General features: G+C 34.5%; 1 pseudogene; it reads left to right on the top strand.

The window, feature by feature from the left end:
* The first annotated feature begins 455 nt into the window (after positions 1-455).
* Positions 456-8,543, top strand: LOC131651977 (probable galactinol--sucrose galactosyltransferase 1; annotated as a pseudogene).
* The last annotated feature ends 3,907 nt before the right edge of the window (positions 8,544-12,450 follow it).

Below are 12,450 nucleotides of genomic sequence, written 5' to 3'. Positions count from 1 at the left end.
TGATGAACCTATTTTAACACTTGTTGGGAGATATGTTTGATTTGTTATTGCATGAATAATTTGAGTTATAATTCTATTCAATTGCTTCTTGTTCGTAATGCTTTTTATGTGAGATAATCTTTTAATTTGATTTTGGACACATAGGAAATACTGACCATTAGTCTATTTGTTGGACATAGAGCAATTGTTGTACTTATTCCGGTTGAATAGGGATTGGAGACCTCAAGTAGTGGCTAATGAATTAACGTGTTATTGCATCGCCTAATCTCGCTTAGCCGATTGACTAAGGATAGGAAACTACTAGTAGAGATTAGTGAGCTTTAAGGAATTGGGTATAGTAGTTTTGTTAATTCGCCGTGGAATTATAGCAACAATATCATTCATGTAATACATTGAACATCAACAAGGGAGAAATAGGGAATTCTATACAAAATGTGTCCGCTTTCAAATCTGCCATGGGTAGCGTTATCCCCACCAGAACCGCCGGATCAGAGTTGCTCTATAATTGCCGCTAAAAAAATATCACTCATCTTGAGTTCAATGTTGTAGTGGCTACTCTGGGAATTCTTAATGAAGATACACATGGTCATTCCAATGTCAAGGGTTTGAAAACAACAATTGTTGAGGGAGATGTGGTGGGAGGTACATGCGTGAACAGAGGTTGTGTTCCTTCTAAAGCTCTTTTAAGTGGTCGTATGCGAGAGTTGAGGAATGATCATCACTTGAAATCACTTGGTTTGCAGGTTTCTAATGCTGGGTATGATAGACAAGCAGTTGTTGACTATGCTAATAATCTTGCTTCGAAAATTCGCAGTAACTTGACCTGCTCAATGGAAGCACTTGGAGTGGATATACCGTTGGGTTTTGGAACTATTTTGGGTCCTCAAAAGGTGAAAGTTGGCTCTTCTAACAATGCAGTAACTGCCAAAGACATCATCATTGCCACTGGTTCCTTTCCTTTTGCACCTAAAGGAATTGAAATCCATGGGAACAGGGCCGGCCCAATCAATCCGGGGGGCCTGTTTTAATTTTAAAAATGGGCCTAAATTTTTAAAAAATATAATTTTAATAATTTAAAAATACACAAAAAAATAAAAATATATATTAATCAAATAAAATACCAAAAAATTTAAAGTATTGTTTAAAATTTGTTCTCTCAAATGCTATGCTGCAAAGTAAATTCAAGGAAGTGAGAAACATTAGTTTTAGAAGTTGATGAAAGATATTTTCCACACAATCAGATAGCACTACCACAAGTAACTATACCAGCAATGAAAATAAAAACAAGTAACTATACCGGCAAGAAAATAAAAGACACCAAATATAAAGAGTTACGAAGAAGAAGATCAAATATACATGTAATTAAAATTAAAAAAAAACTATATATAAAAACTATGAGAAATTAAGCTTAAGAAAACAATTTTAGAATCAATCAAAAATTGAGAATGTGACACAACCCAATAAAAATTTGATTTTTTAGAAGCTTTCGTGAGGTTTCTTTAATTCTATTCTGTTGCAGTAAATAAAAATTAAGTAAAAAGGGAAAACAATGATTGAAAAAGAAGAAAAAGAACATGCTTGATAGAGGAGAAATAAAACAATTCGTCGCCGCTTTCGTTTTACTGGATCTCCCTTGACGTGTCGTAAAATGGTGGTGGTCGGTGGTGCAGCTTTTCGTTATCATTTTTGACAGAACAAAACATATAATAACTCTAATGAGAGAAAGAGGAAGAAGATTGAACTTGTTTTTTTATAACTTACCAATTATGATGGATCTGGTAAGCCAGAGAAAAGAGAAAGAGGGAGGAAGATGTTTAGTTTTCCTTTTCCTAGTTTTAATGTTTTTTACTTATTTAATAATAATAATATTTTAATTTGGGGCCCCAGGATTGTAATGGCCCAGTGCTACAACACTGCCTGCACCTAGAAAGGGCCGGGCCTGCATGGGAATACTGTAATCACTAGTGACCATGCACTCAAATTGGAGACAGTTCCTGATTGGATAGCAATTGTTGGAAGTGGTTATATTGGCCCTGAATTCAGTGATGTATATACAGCCCGCCTTTGGAACTGAGGTTACCTTTGTTGAAGCTTTAGATCAGCTTATGCCTGGATTTAATCCTGAAATTAGCAAGTTGGCTCAGAGGGTTTTCATAAATCCAATGACATGCATTCTGGGCAAGTAATGTTTTTGGCTGCTCAAGTGGACTGTTGTGAAACACTTGAAGACATTTTCTCATCGCGAGAGAAAGAAGATGCCAGATATATTGAATTGGTTTGGTTGGTGTACATGGGATGCTTTCTATACTAATGAAACTTCAGAGAATGTGAAAAAAGGATTACGCAGTTTTGAGGATGGTGGAATTCCTGCTAAATTTGTGATAATTTATGATGGATGGCAATCTGTTAGCATGGATCCCAATGGTGATGAATGGAAAACGGATTCTGCAGCAAACTTTGCAAATCGGTTAACTCATATCAAAGAGAATCACAAATTCCAGAAAGACGTTAAGAAAGATCAACGGATAGAGGATCCTGCAATGGGACTTCATCATATTACCAATGAGAAAAAAAAGGATCATGCCGTAAAGCAAGTTTACGTGTGGCATGCGATAACGGGATATTGGGGAGATGTTAAACCTGGTATTAGTGGCATGGAACATTATGAGTCGAAGATCACATTCCCTATCTCGTCTCCCGGAGTCAAATCCAATCAATGTTGAAATCATAGGCTAATTTTTAATTCTTTAGTTAAATAAGTCTATGATATATTGCTGTATATGTGGCAGCTTGTGATAGGTTGATTTTACCTCCTATCTTGTTGTTCATATTGTAAGGATAAAAGGCCTTGTGCTGTGACTGTAAAGAGTGTGAAGCATAACAAAATCTTTGTTTTCTCTCATTCTTCTTCTACCTTTTTCTCTGAAAAATGCTTCATCATAATATGGTATCACTCGCCATTTCGATCCAATTTCCTCTATTCCGCTGTTAATCTTCGTTAACCTTTTCTTTCTCTTTCATTCATGGCGCCTCCGCGTACCCCACCCTTGATTCTGCTTTGGATCATTCTTCACCTTACTTTGTACATCCCAGCGACGGTCCTGGCTCCGTCACCGTTCTTCCCAAGCTCACTGATTCCAACTACCACTCCTGGGTTCGATCCATGAAGAGGGCTCTTGGTGGAAAAATGAAGATTGAATTCATTGACGGATCACTCCCAGTTCCTGATGCCACTTTCGATCCCTCTGTTCGCGCTTGGAATCGATGCAACATGCTCGTCCATTCTTGGATTATGAATTCTGTTTCGGATTCAATTGCTCAATCAATTGTGTTTATGGAGAATGCTCTTGATGTATGGAACGATCTGAAAGAAATATTTTCTCAAGGCAATCTCATCAGAATTTCTGAGCTGTAATAAGAAATCTACAATCTCAATCAAGAAACTAAATCGGTAACTGAATTTTTTTCTGATCTCAAGATCCTTTGGGAAGAACTGGATCTTTATTTGCCTTTACCAATGTGTATATGTCGTATCAAGTGTTCTTGTGAAGCTATGCGTAGTGCGAGATCGAACCATCAAGTTCTGCAAATCATACGTTTTTTGACTGGTTTAAATGATCATTTTGGTGTTGTAAAATCCCAAATATTGTTGATGGATCCCTTACCATCTATCAATAAGATCTTCTCTATGGTAATCCAACATGAGCGCCAAATCCAAATTCATACAACTACTGATGAATCACAATCTCTGATAAATGCTGCTGATTCAAAGAAAGTAGGTGGAAGGCAAAGTGGTTTTAAACATGGAGCTAGGGTTTGCACATTTTGTGGCAAAACCAATCATACAGTTGAAAAGTGCTTCAAGAAACATGGAGTTCCACCCTATATGCAGAAGCAGTTTCAATCTATTGCCAATAATGTTGCTTCCGATGGAAATGATGATGGTTCCGCATCTAATAGTGCTGATACAAGAGATGACAAATCCCCCATGACTCAAGGTCAATTCACTGTTCTAATGGAGCTGCTTCAAAAATCAAGTCTTGTTCAAAGCTCAGGAAATACTGCTTCTTTAAATCAGGTTGCCGTTGGCCATTCATCAGCAGGTAACACATATCATTTCATGCATTATAGCAATGTTAGCCCTTGGATCATTGATTCAGGAGCTACTGATCACATATGCAGCTCTGCTCATTGGTTTCATTCTTATAAACAAATTATTCCTGTCAATGTTAAACTACCAAATGGCTCATGTCTTGTTGCCAAATATTCTGGCACAATCAGATTTTCCCCTGAGTTAGTTGTTTGCAATGTCCTATTAATTCCTGAATTTTGTTTAAATTTGTTATCAGTTTCAAAGTTATGTGCTTTCTCTAATTGTATTGTCAAATTCCATGATTCACAATGCACTATACAGGACAAGATATCCTTGAAGATGACTGGTTGTGCTGAACAAAGAGATGGACTGTACTACCTTGCGCTAAGAGATAGTGCGTTGCATGATAAAGCCTTACATTCACCTGCACCAGATCCACCTTCTTATAATTTAGCAGCCAATGTTTCTTTACCCGATAGAGCCTTATGGCACTTTAGATTAGGCCATTTATCTCAAAATAGACTCATGTACTTACACACTGAATTTCCCTTCATTACTTTGAATAATAAAGATGTCTGTGATGTATGTTGCTATGCTAGGCAGAGAAAACTTCCTTACATTGTTAGCAGAAATCGTGCCAATAACCCTTATGATATGGTTCATTTTGATATTTGGGGTCCTCTTGCTGTAAAATCTTTTCATGGGCATTCATATTTTTTAATAGCTGTTGATGACTACAGTAGGTACACATGGATAACTTTAATGAAATCCAAATCTGAAACTAGACAGCATATCATTGATTTTGTTAAACTCATTGAAAATCAAAAGGGGGTTACTGTTAAAGTCATTAGGTCTGATAATGGTCTTGAGTTCAACATGCCTGAATTTTTTGCATCTAAGGGTATCATACATCAAACTAGTTGTGTGGAATCTCCACAAAAAAATGGTAGAGTGGAGAGGAAGCATCAACATTTATTGAATGTTGGAAGAGCTCTTCTGTTTCAGTCAAGGCTTCCTAAGAGATTTTGGGCTTATGCTATTTTACATGCCACATTCATCATTAATAAGTTACCTACAAAAGTTTTAAATAATTTTTCACCTCACTTTATGTTGTACAATGAAGTACCTGATATGCACAGTCTTAAAGTTTTTGGTTCATTGGCTTATGCATCCACTCTTCATATGCATAGAACCAAACTTGAACCAAGAGGCAGAAAATGTGTATTCTTAGGATACAAAAGTGGTATGAATGGTGTTGTCCTCTATGACATTAATAGTCATGAAGTTTTCACATCTAGAAATGTTATACATCATGAGCATATCTTTCCATACTCAAATGAAAAATCTTATACTTGGGAATACCACCCCTACATTGATCCTAAGGATACACACATGCCACATTCAACTCACATAGATCCTGAACAAATTCTCACAGTTCCACAAAATCAAACTCATGAGCCTTTAGGACACATAGATAAGGAACTTGATGATACTGATTATCCTCATGATATAAAAACTAACACATGAAATGATACTGTCCCTCAAAACCAAACTAACACTGTCCCTCAAAATCAAACTGATCCAAGAACTAATATTGTTCCTCAAAATACTGAATCTGAATCACATCCCAGATCTGCCAGAACTAAGCATGCACCTCCCTATCTCTCAGATTATGTGTGCAGTACCAGTGCATCTGATGGTTCAACAGCCAGGCCATTTTCAGGTAAATCCAAAGTCCTTTATCCTATCTCCAATTTTGATTCTTTGTCTTATATGTCTGCATCTCATCGTGCATTTACATCCAATATTACTTCCATACGTGAGCCAAAGAATTACAAAGAAGCATGCTTATCTGAACATTGGATGAAGGCTATGGATTCTGAACTAGAAGCATTGGACAATAATGGAACCTGGATCACAGTGGATTTGCCATAAAATGTTAAGCCTATTGGTAATAGATGGGTGTTCAAGGTAAAACACAGAGCTGATGGGACAATAGAAAGATACAAAGCGCGACTCGTTGCCAATGGTTATAATCAAATTGAGGGACTTGATTTTTTTGATACCTTCTCACCTGTTGCTAAACTCACCACAGTGAGAACATTAATTGCCGTTGCTGCTACCAATAACTGGCTTTTGCATCAGCTCGACGTGAATAACGCCTTTCTACATGGAGAATTACAAGAGGATGTATACATGGTAATACCTGAAGGAGTCAAGGGTTGCAGGCCTAATCAAGTATGCAAACTTCAGAAGAGTCTCTATGGTTTGAAACAGGCTAGCCGCAAATGATATGAGAAACTTACAGCTTTACTTATACAGCTGGGGTATACTCAATCCACTTTTGATTATTCCCTATTTACCTTGCACACAGATACTGATTTTACAGCCATTCTTGTTTACGTGGACGACATAATACTGGCTGGTACGTCTATGCTTGAATTCTCTAGAATTAAAGCATCTCTGGACATGCATTTAAGCATCAAAGATCTCGGGTTGCTGAAATATTTTCTTGGGTTGGAAGTAGCTTACTCCAAAGAAGGAGTCTCACTATCCCAACGAAAATATTGCCTTGATTTATTGTAGGAATCTGGACTGCTGGGATCCAAACCAGTCTCAACCCCCCTTGATCCTTCAGTCAAACTTTATGCTGATAGTGGAAAACCATTTGAAGATATTGGAGCTTATAGAAGACTCATTGGTCGTTTGTTGTATCTCAACACCACGCGCCCCGACATTACATATGCCACACAATAGTTGAGTCAATTCCTTCATAATCCTACCATGGCACACTATCATGCTGCTTGTAGAGTCATTCGATACTTAAAAACCAGTCCTGGTAGAGGCCTCTTGTTTCACAGAAAATCTGAGTTTCAACTCCTTGGATTTTCAGATGCTGATTGGGCAGGCTGCCTTGATTCTAGAAGGTCTATTTCAGGATATTGTTTCTTTCTTGGAACTTCTCTCATATCGTGGCGTGCCAAGAAGCAACAAACTATCTCAAGATCTTCATCAGAAGCGGAGTATCGCGCACAGTCGTTTGCTACTAGTGAACTACTCTGGCTGAAGGTCCTGTTGCAGGAATTGAATGTTACATGCTCTAAACTTCCTGTTCTTTACTGTGACAGCCTGAGTGCAATGCATTTTGCATCTAATCCAGTATTTCACGAACGAACCAAGCATTTAGAGATTGATTGTCACTTGGTTAGAGAGAAACTGCAAAATGGATTACTTCGGCTTCTCCCTATCTCAACTCATGAACAGCTTGCAGATTTTCTCACAAAAGCTCTATCCACTTCAACTTTTAACAAGTTTGTTTCCAAGCTTGGCATGATCAACATTCACCATGCTTAGCTTGTGGGAGGATGTTGAAATCATAGGCTAATTTTTAATTCTTTAGTTAAATAAGTCTATGATATATTGTTGTATATGTGGCAGCTTGTGATAGGTTGATTTTCCCTCCTATCTTGTTGTTCATATTGTAAGGATAAAAGGCCTTGTGCTGTGACTGTAAAGAGTGTGAAGCATAATAGAATCTTTGTTTTCTCTCATTCTTCTTCTACCTTTTTCTCTGAAAATGCTTCATCACAATAATCAACCAGATGAAGCTTTAGATACAATGGCCATCAATGGACTTGGTCTTGTGAATCCTGAGAAAGTTTATCACTTTTACGATGAACTTCACTCGTAACTGGCGTCTGTAGGTATTGATGGTGTCAAAGTTGATGTTCAGAATATTCTTGAAACTCTTGGAGCAGGACAGGGTGGGAGAGTGAAACTCGCAAGGAAGTATCATCAGGCTTTGGAGGCATCAATTTCTAGGATTCCTGATAATGGAATCATTTATTGCATGAGTCACAATACAAACGGATTGTATAGTGTAAAGCGTCCGGCCGTTATTAGAGCATCAGACAATTTCTGGCTAAGAGATCCTGCATCGCACACGATTCACATTGCGTCAGTTGCATACAATACTACTTTCCTTGGAGAGTTTATGCAGTCAGATTGAGACATGTATCATAGCTTGCATCCAATGGCTGAATATCATGCGGCTACAAGAACTGTTGGAGGATGCCCTATTTATGTCAGTGACAAGCCTGTACACCATGATTTTAATCTTCTGAAGAAGCTTGTACTTCCGGATGGTTCTATCCTAAGAGCTAAACTTCCTGGAAGACCCACTAAGGATTGTTTAATTGTTGATCCTGCTAGAGACGGAAAGAGTCTTATAAAGATATGGAACATGAATGATTATTCTGGAGTTGTTGGAGTATTCAATTGTCAAGGAGCTGGTTGGTGCAAAGATGGAAAAAAGAACCTTATCCATGAAGAGAATACAGGCACAGTAACTGCATGCATCATATTTTTGGTTGAGATGGCAGTAACCAACAATATGGAGCTCAAATATTGCCTCACTATAGTTGCAAGTGCATGCTCCCATGTTGTTTGAGTATTGAGTTTATGACTACCACTCTCATGAAGTTGTCCCACTCACAAAAAATATTTTCTACATTTCTTTGAACCTTGAGGAAATAGTTCAAGTGAACCCAATGAAAATGTTAGAGTATAGAATTATAATTAAAATATTATGTTACAAGTTGAATTTAATTTAGTTGGGCTTTTATTATTTAGTTGGGCTTTTTAGCTTTGAGCCTCTTACTCTATTATCCATTATTAGTTCTATATATGTACTCTCATTGAGTTTTATAATTCCTTTTATTTTACTAAGTCATTTTAGTGTTCTTCCTCTTTTTTAGTAAAAACCTTAGTTAATAGCTTTGATAGGAATGGCTTCCTATCATAGTGTTGATTTAAAAGCCATCATATTGTTGGCTGGAAATGGCTTATCAGCAGCGTCAAACATGGCTCAACATGAAGTTCAGGTACCTAGCTCAAAGTTGACTCAAATGGTTGGTGATAAATCTTGTGAACTTCTTGGCAATTAATTTATATGATTTTATAAAATAAAAAAAAATTAGAGAATGTATTGTGGCAACTATTTTATATCTGCTTTAAATTGCCTATTGTTTTACTTCTACTTACGTGATTATAATATGTGTTATGATGACACACTAATTAGGCATTTGTTTTGTGTTTTGGTGTAGCAGCTCAGTTTTCATTAGTTGATGCTTTGTTAGGGTAACTTTATTTCTTGAGTATGGAACACTTTTTTTTTTATGCTTGCGTTTCTACTTTCTACCAATAATCACAATTATTTGAAAGATGGCCATTATATTACACCTGAGGATGTTGTTGCTATATGTAGAACTACAGTCTATTGGTTGGACTCTAGGAAGTTATCCACTATTCCATCTTCACATCTTATCTTATTCCAAAAGGATTGAAAATGGAATCAAGTTTAAGAGTTTATAGTAAGTTGTTATAAAGAATTGTTCTTGTTATTGAGATGTTTGTTTTCTTTATTTAGGGATTAGTAGGGATCAGTAAGACCAAATTGATGAACTCTACCTCTGCATCAGAAGTTGACAAATCAAGGGCAATATTGATCTCAAGAAACTAATAACAGGCAGCCAATTCAAAAAATCTAGATAGTTTATCAACCCAACAATTATAAGCATCAATTAAATTTCGAAAGCACGTAGCTATAAACTAGGGGTGTTCAAAAATATGGTTAACTAACCAAGTGTTTGGGCTCGAGTGGCAAACGAGTCTCTGCAAAGGACGATATTCGGGAAATACCGAGTTGAATTCTTGGCAGAAACAACGCTTGGCCAGTGCACGTGCCTCCGTAGCACGAGCCGGATTAGTCGATCTACTATGTAGGTCGGAAACCGGTGCGAATGCAAAAAAAAAATGGAAAAAAATGGTTAACTGAATTGTATACTGGAATTGAATTGTATTGCATCATTAAAAAACTGAACCACTTAGATGGTTAATTCAGTTTAAAACCGATTTAGAAAAATATATTCACTATATGTAATATTTTTATGATTCAATAAATTTTTTTACTTAAAACTTTAAATCCATTTAAATACGAAAAAAATCAGCTTTTTCCAAAATAAAAAAAATTAAGTTTTTTGAAAAAAAATGAAAAATTGAGTTATTTGTAAACATAAAAAAATAAGTTTTTTCTGAATTTTATATTTTTTTCTGCTCCTTTTTCAATACATGAATCATTTTGGCACAAGTAGAATTGATTTGGAAAAACAATGAAATTTGGCACAACGTTTCTAAATGCTTAACATCTGAATCAATATGGATATGAAATTTTAATCAAAATCATTTGTGTTTTTTATAATTGGAACGAAACAGTCTCTATTTTATTTATTGAAAAATGGTGTATGACTGAGTTGATAAGTGATTTGGGTATAGTTGATAATGAAAGATGGAGAGACATAAAAATTCACAAAATAGTTTCAATTTAAAAAAGAAAATTAATGGAGATAATCAAAATGGTTAATACAAAAATAATACTTGTTTTATTTTATTCAGTAGACCAATTATTAATAGAGATAATGATAGAGAGTAGAATTTAGTATTTAAGTTTATTCAGAATTTATATAAGTAGTAATTTTATTGATATTGTTATTTGGGCCTTTATTAATATTTGGGCATTATAGTTGTTATCCACTAGTAACATTATATATTGTAGTTTCTTTGAAACACTAATGTCTCAATGAAACTACAATATATAATGTTACTAGTAGATAACAACTATAAAACCCAAATATTAATAAAGACCCAAATAACAATACCAATAAAATTATTACTTATATAAATTCTTAATAAACTTAAATACTAAATTCTACTCTCTATCAGATAAATTCATTTTTGTCAAAATGATTCATGTATTAAAAAAGGAGCAGCAAAAATAAAATAAAATTCAAATTTACCAAAACATTAACAAAGAAGTAAAATAAAAATGGAAATATTGGAATGGGGCAATAAAAAATACGTATATTATTTCCAGGCTAACAATAATGGTAGACCAATTATTTGAAGAGAGAAAAATCAAAGAGATATCTTTAATGACAATTTAATCTTATTCATTAATATTAATCTAATGGTTGTCAATTGATCCTCTCATCATGATAAAATCTCCTCTTACTTGATATGCTTTATATATATATATATATATATATATATATATATATATATATATATATATATATATATATATATATATATATATATATATTAAAAAGAGGGATAAAAATTAAAAAAAAAAACAATTTTGAAAACAATTTATAAAATAAATTTTACTTTTAATTATAAACTGGTTTTAAATCAGTTTATAACTAGAAATTGATTGTAAACCAGTTTATAGATACGATCTGGTTCAAAACCAATTTAAAATTGAATTGGAACTGCTTTAACAGTTAATTGGTATTTTATTAAAGTGGTTTTCAAAAACTGAACTGAACCATTAATTTGGTTTAGTTCAGTGCAATTCTTAAACCACGAACACCCCTACTATAAACCTATCAAAGAAGCAAGTGAACTGAATCTAAGGAAAGAAAAATATTCTATTACCTATGTTTCAAAGATAAAAACAGAATTATAACTATAGAAAACATATGAATAAACACTAAAATTATGTTCATATATAATTTGCCTAAGCAGGAGAGTGTTTCTATCAAATCCCTATAATGCTAGTTGTTATACAAGGCAAACTTATGCCATCATTTAACTTTTGTGTCAATAGAATGAGTTTTCTAATATTATACCAGGGGAATTTTCTTGGCAAATTAACATAATGTTAATAGTTAACTGAATCATTTAACAAATTATTATGCATGTGATATATACTAATGTCGTGCAATCATGATGCTAATATTATGTTATGTTGAATACTATAATAATAGAGTCTATCAAAAACTGATTTTACTAAGTATCCATTCATGCACAATTTCTGTTACGATTTTGATTCTTGAAGATTTTAGTTTCTTAATCATATGTTTTAAAGTGACGAATGTGTAATCTACCGTGCACAGCTAGAACACCTGACATATAAAGCTTGCCAATTAGGACAGTGATATCCCTTTTTCAACTTAATGGATAAAATCTCAAACGCCTTCTTGTTACTTAATCTCAAGAAGTTCTATGGAGACAATTTGGCATGATTCTCACACTTTTAAGGACCATAATAATCATATTCACGGTTCTAACAAGCTAGACAACTATAAGAACAAATAAATTGTTCTAAAAGTCAGTAGACACAATAGCACCACAACACCAAATCAATAGACACAAATTTCTCAAAATAATAATATAACACAAATAAGATTTTTGAGATAACAACTTATACCACTTGATCTCATTAGTAGTTCTTTATCTAGTTTGAAGAAAGAGAAGCTTAAGAGAGTGTTGAGAGAGAATAAGGGAGCACATGGATG

The sequence above is a fragment of the Vicia villosa genome, linkage group LG1 (genome assembly GCF_029867415.1).
Source record: "Vicia villosa cultivar HV-30 ecotype Madison, WI linkage group LG1, Vvil1.0, whole genome shotgun sequence".
NCBI lineage: Eukaryota > Viridiplantae > Streptophyta > Magnoliopsida > Fabales > Fabaceae > Vicia > Vicia villosa.
The sequence above is the reverse complement of the archived record's forward strand: the minus strand, read 5'-3'. Positions and strand labels throughout refer to the sequence as shown.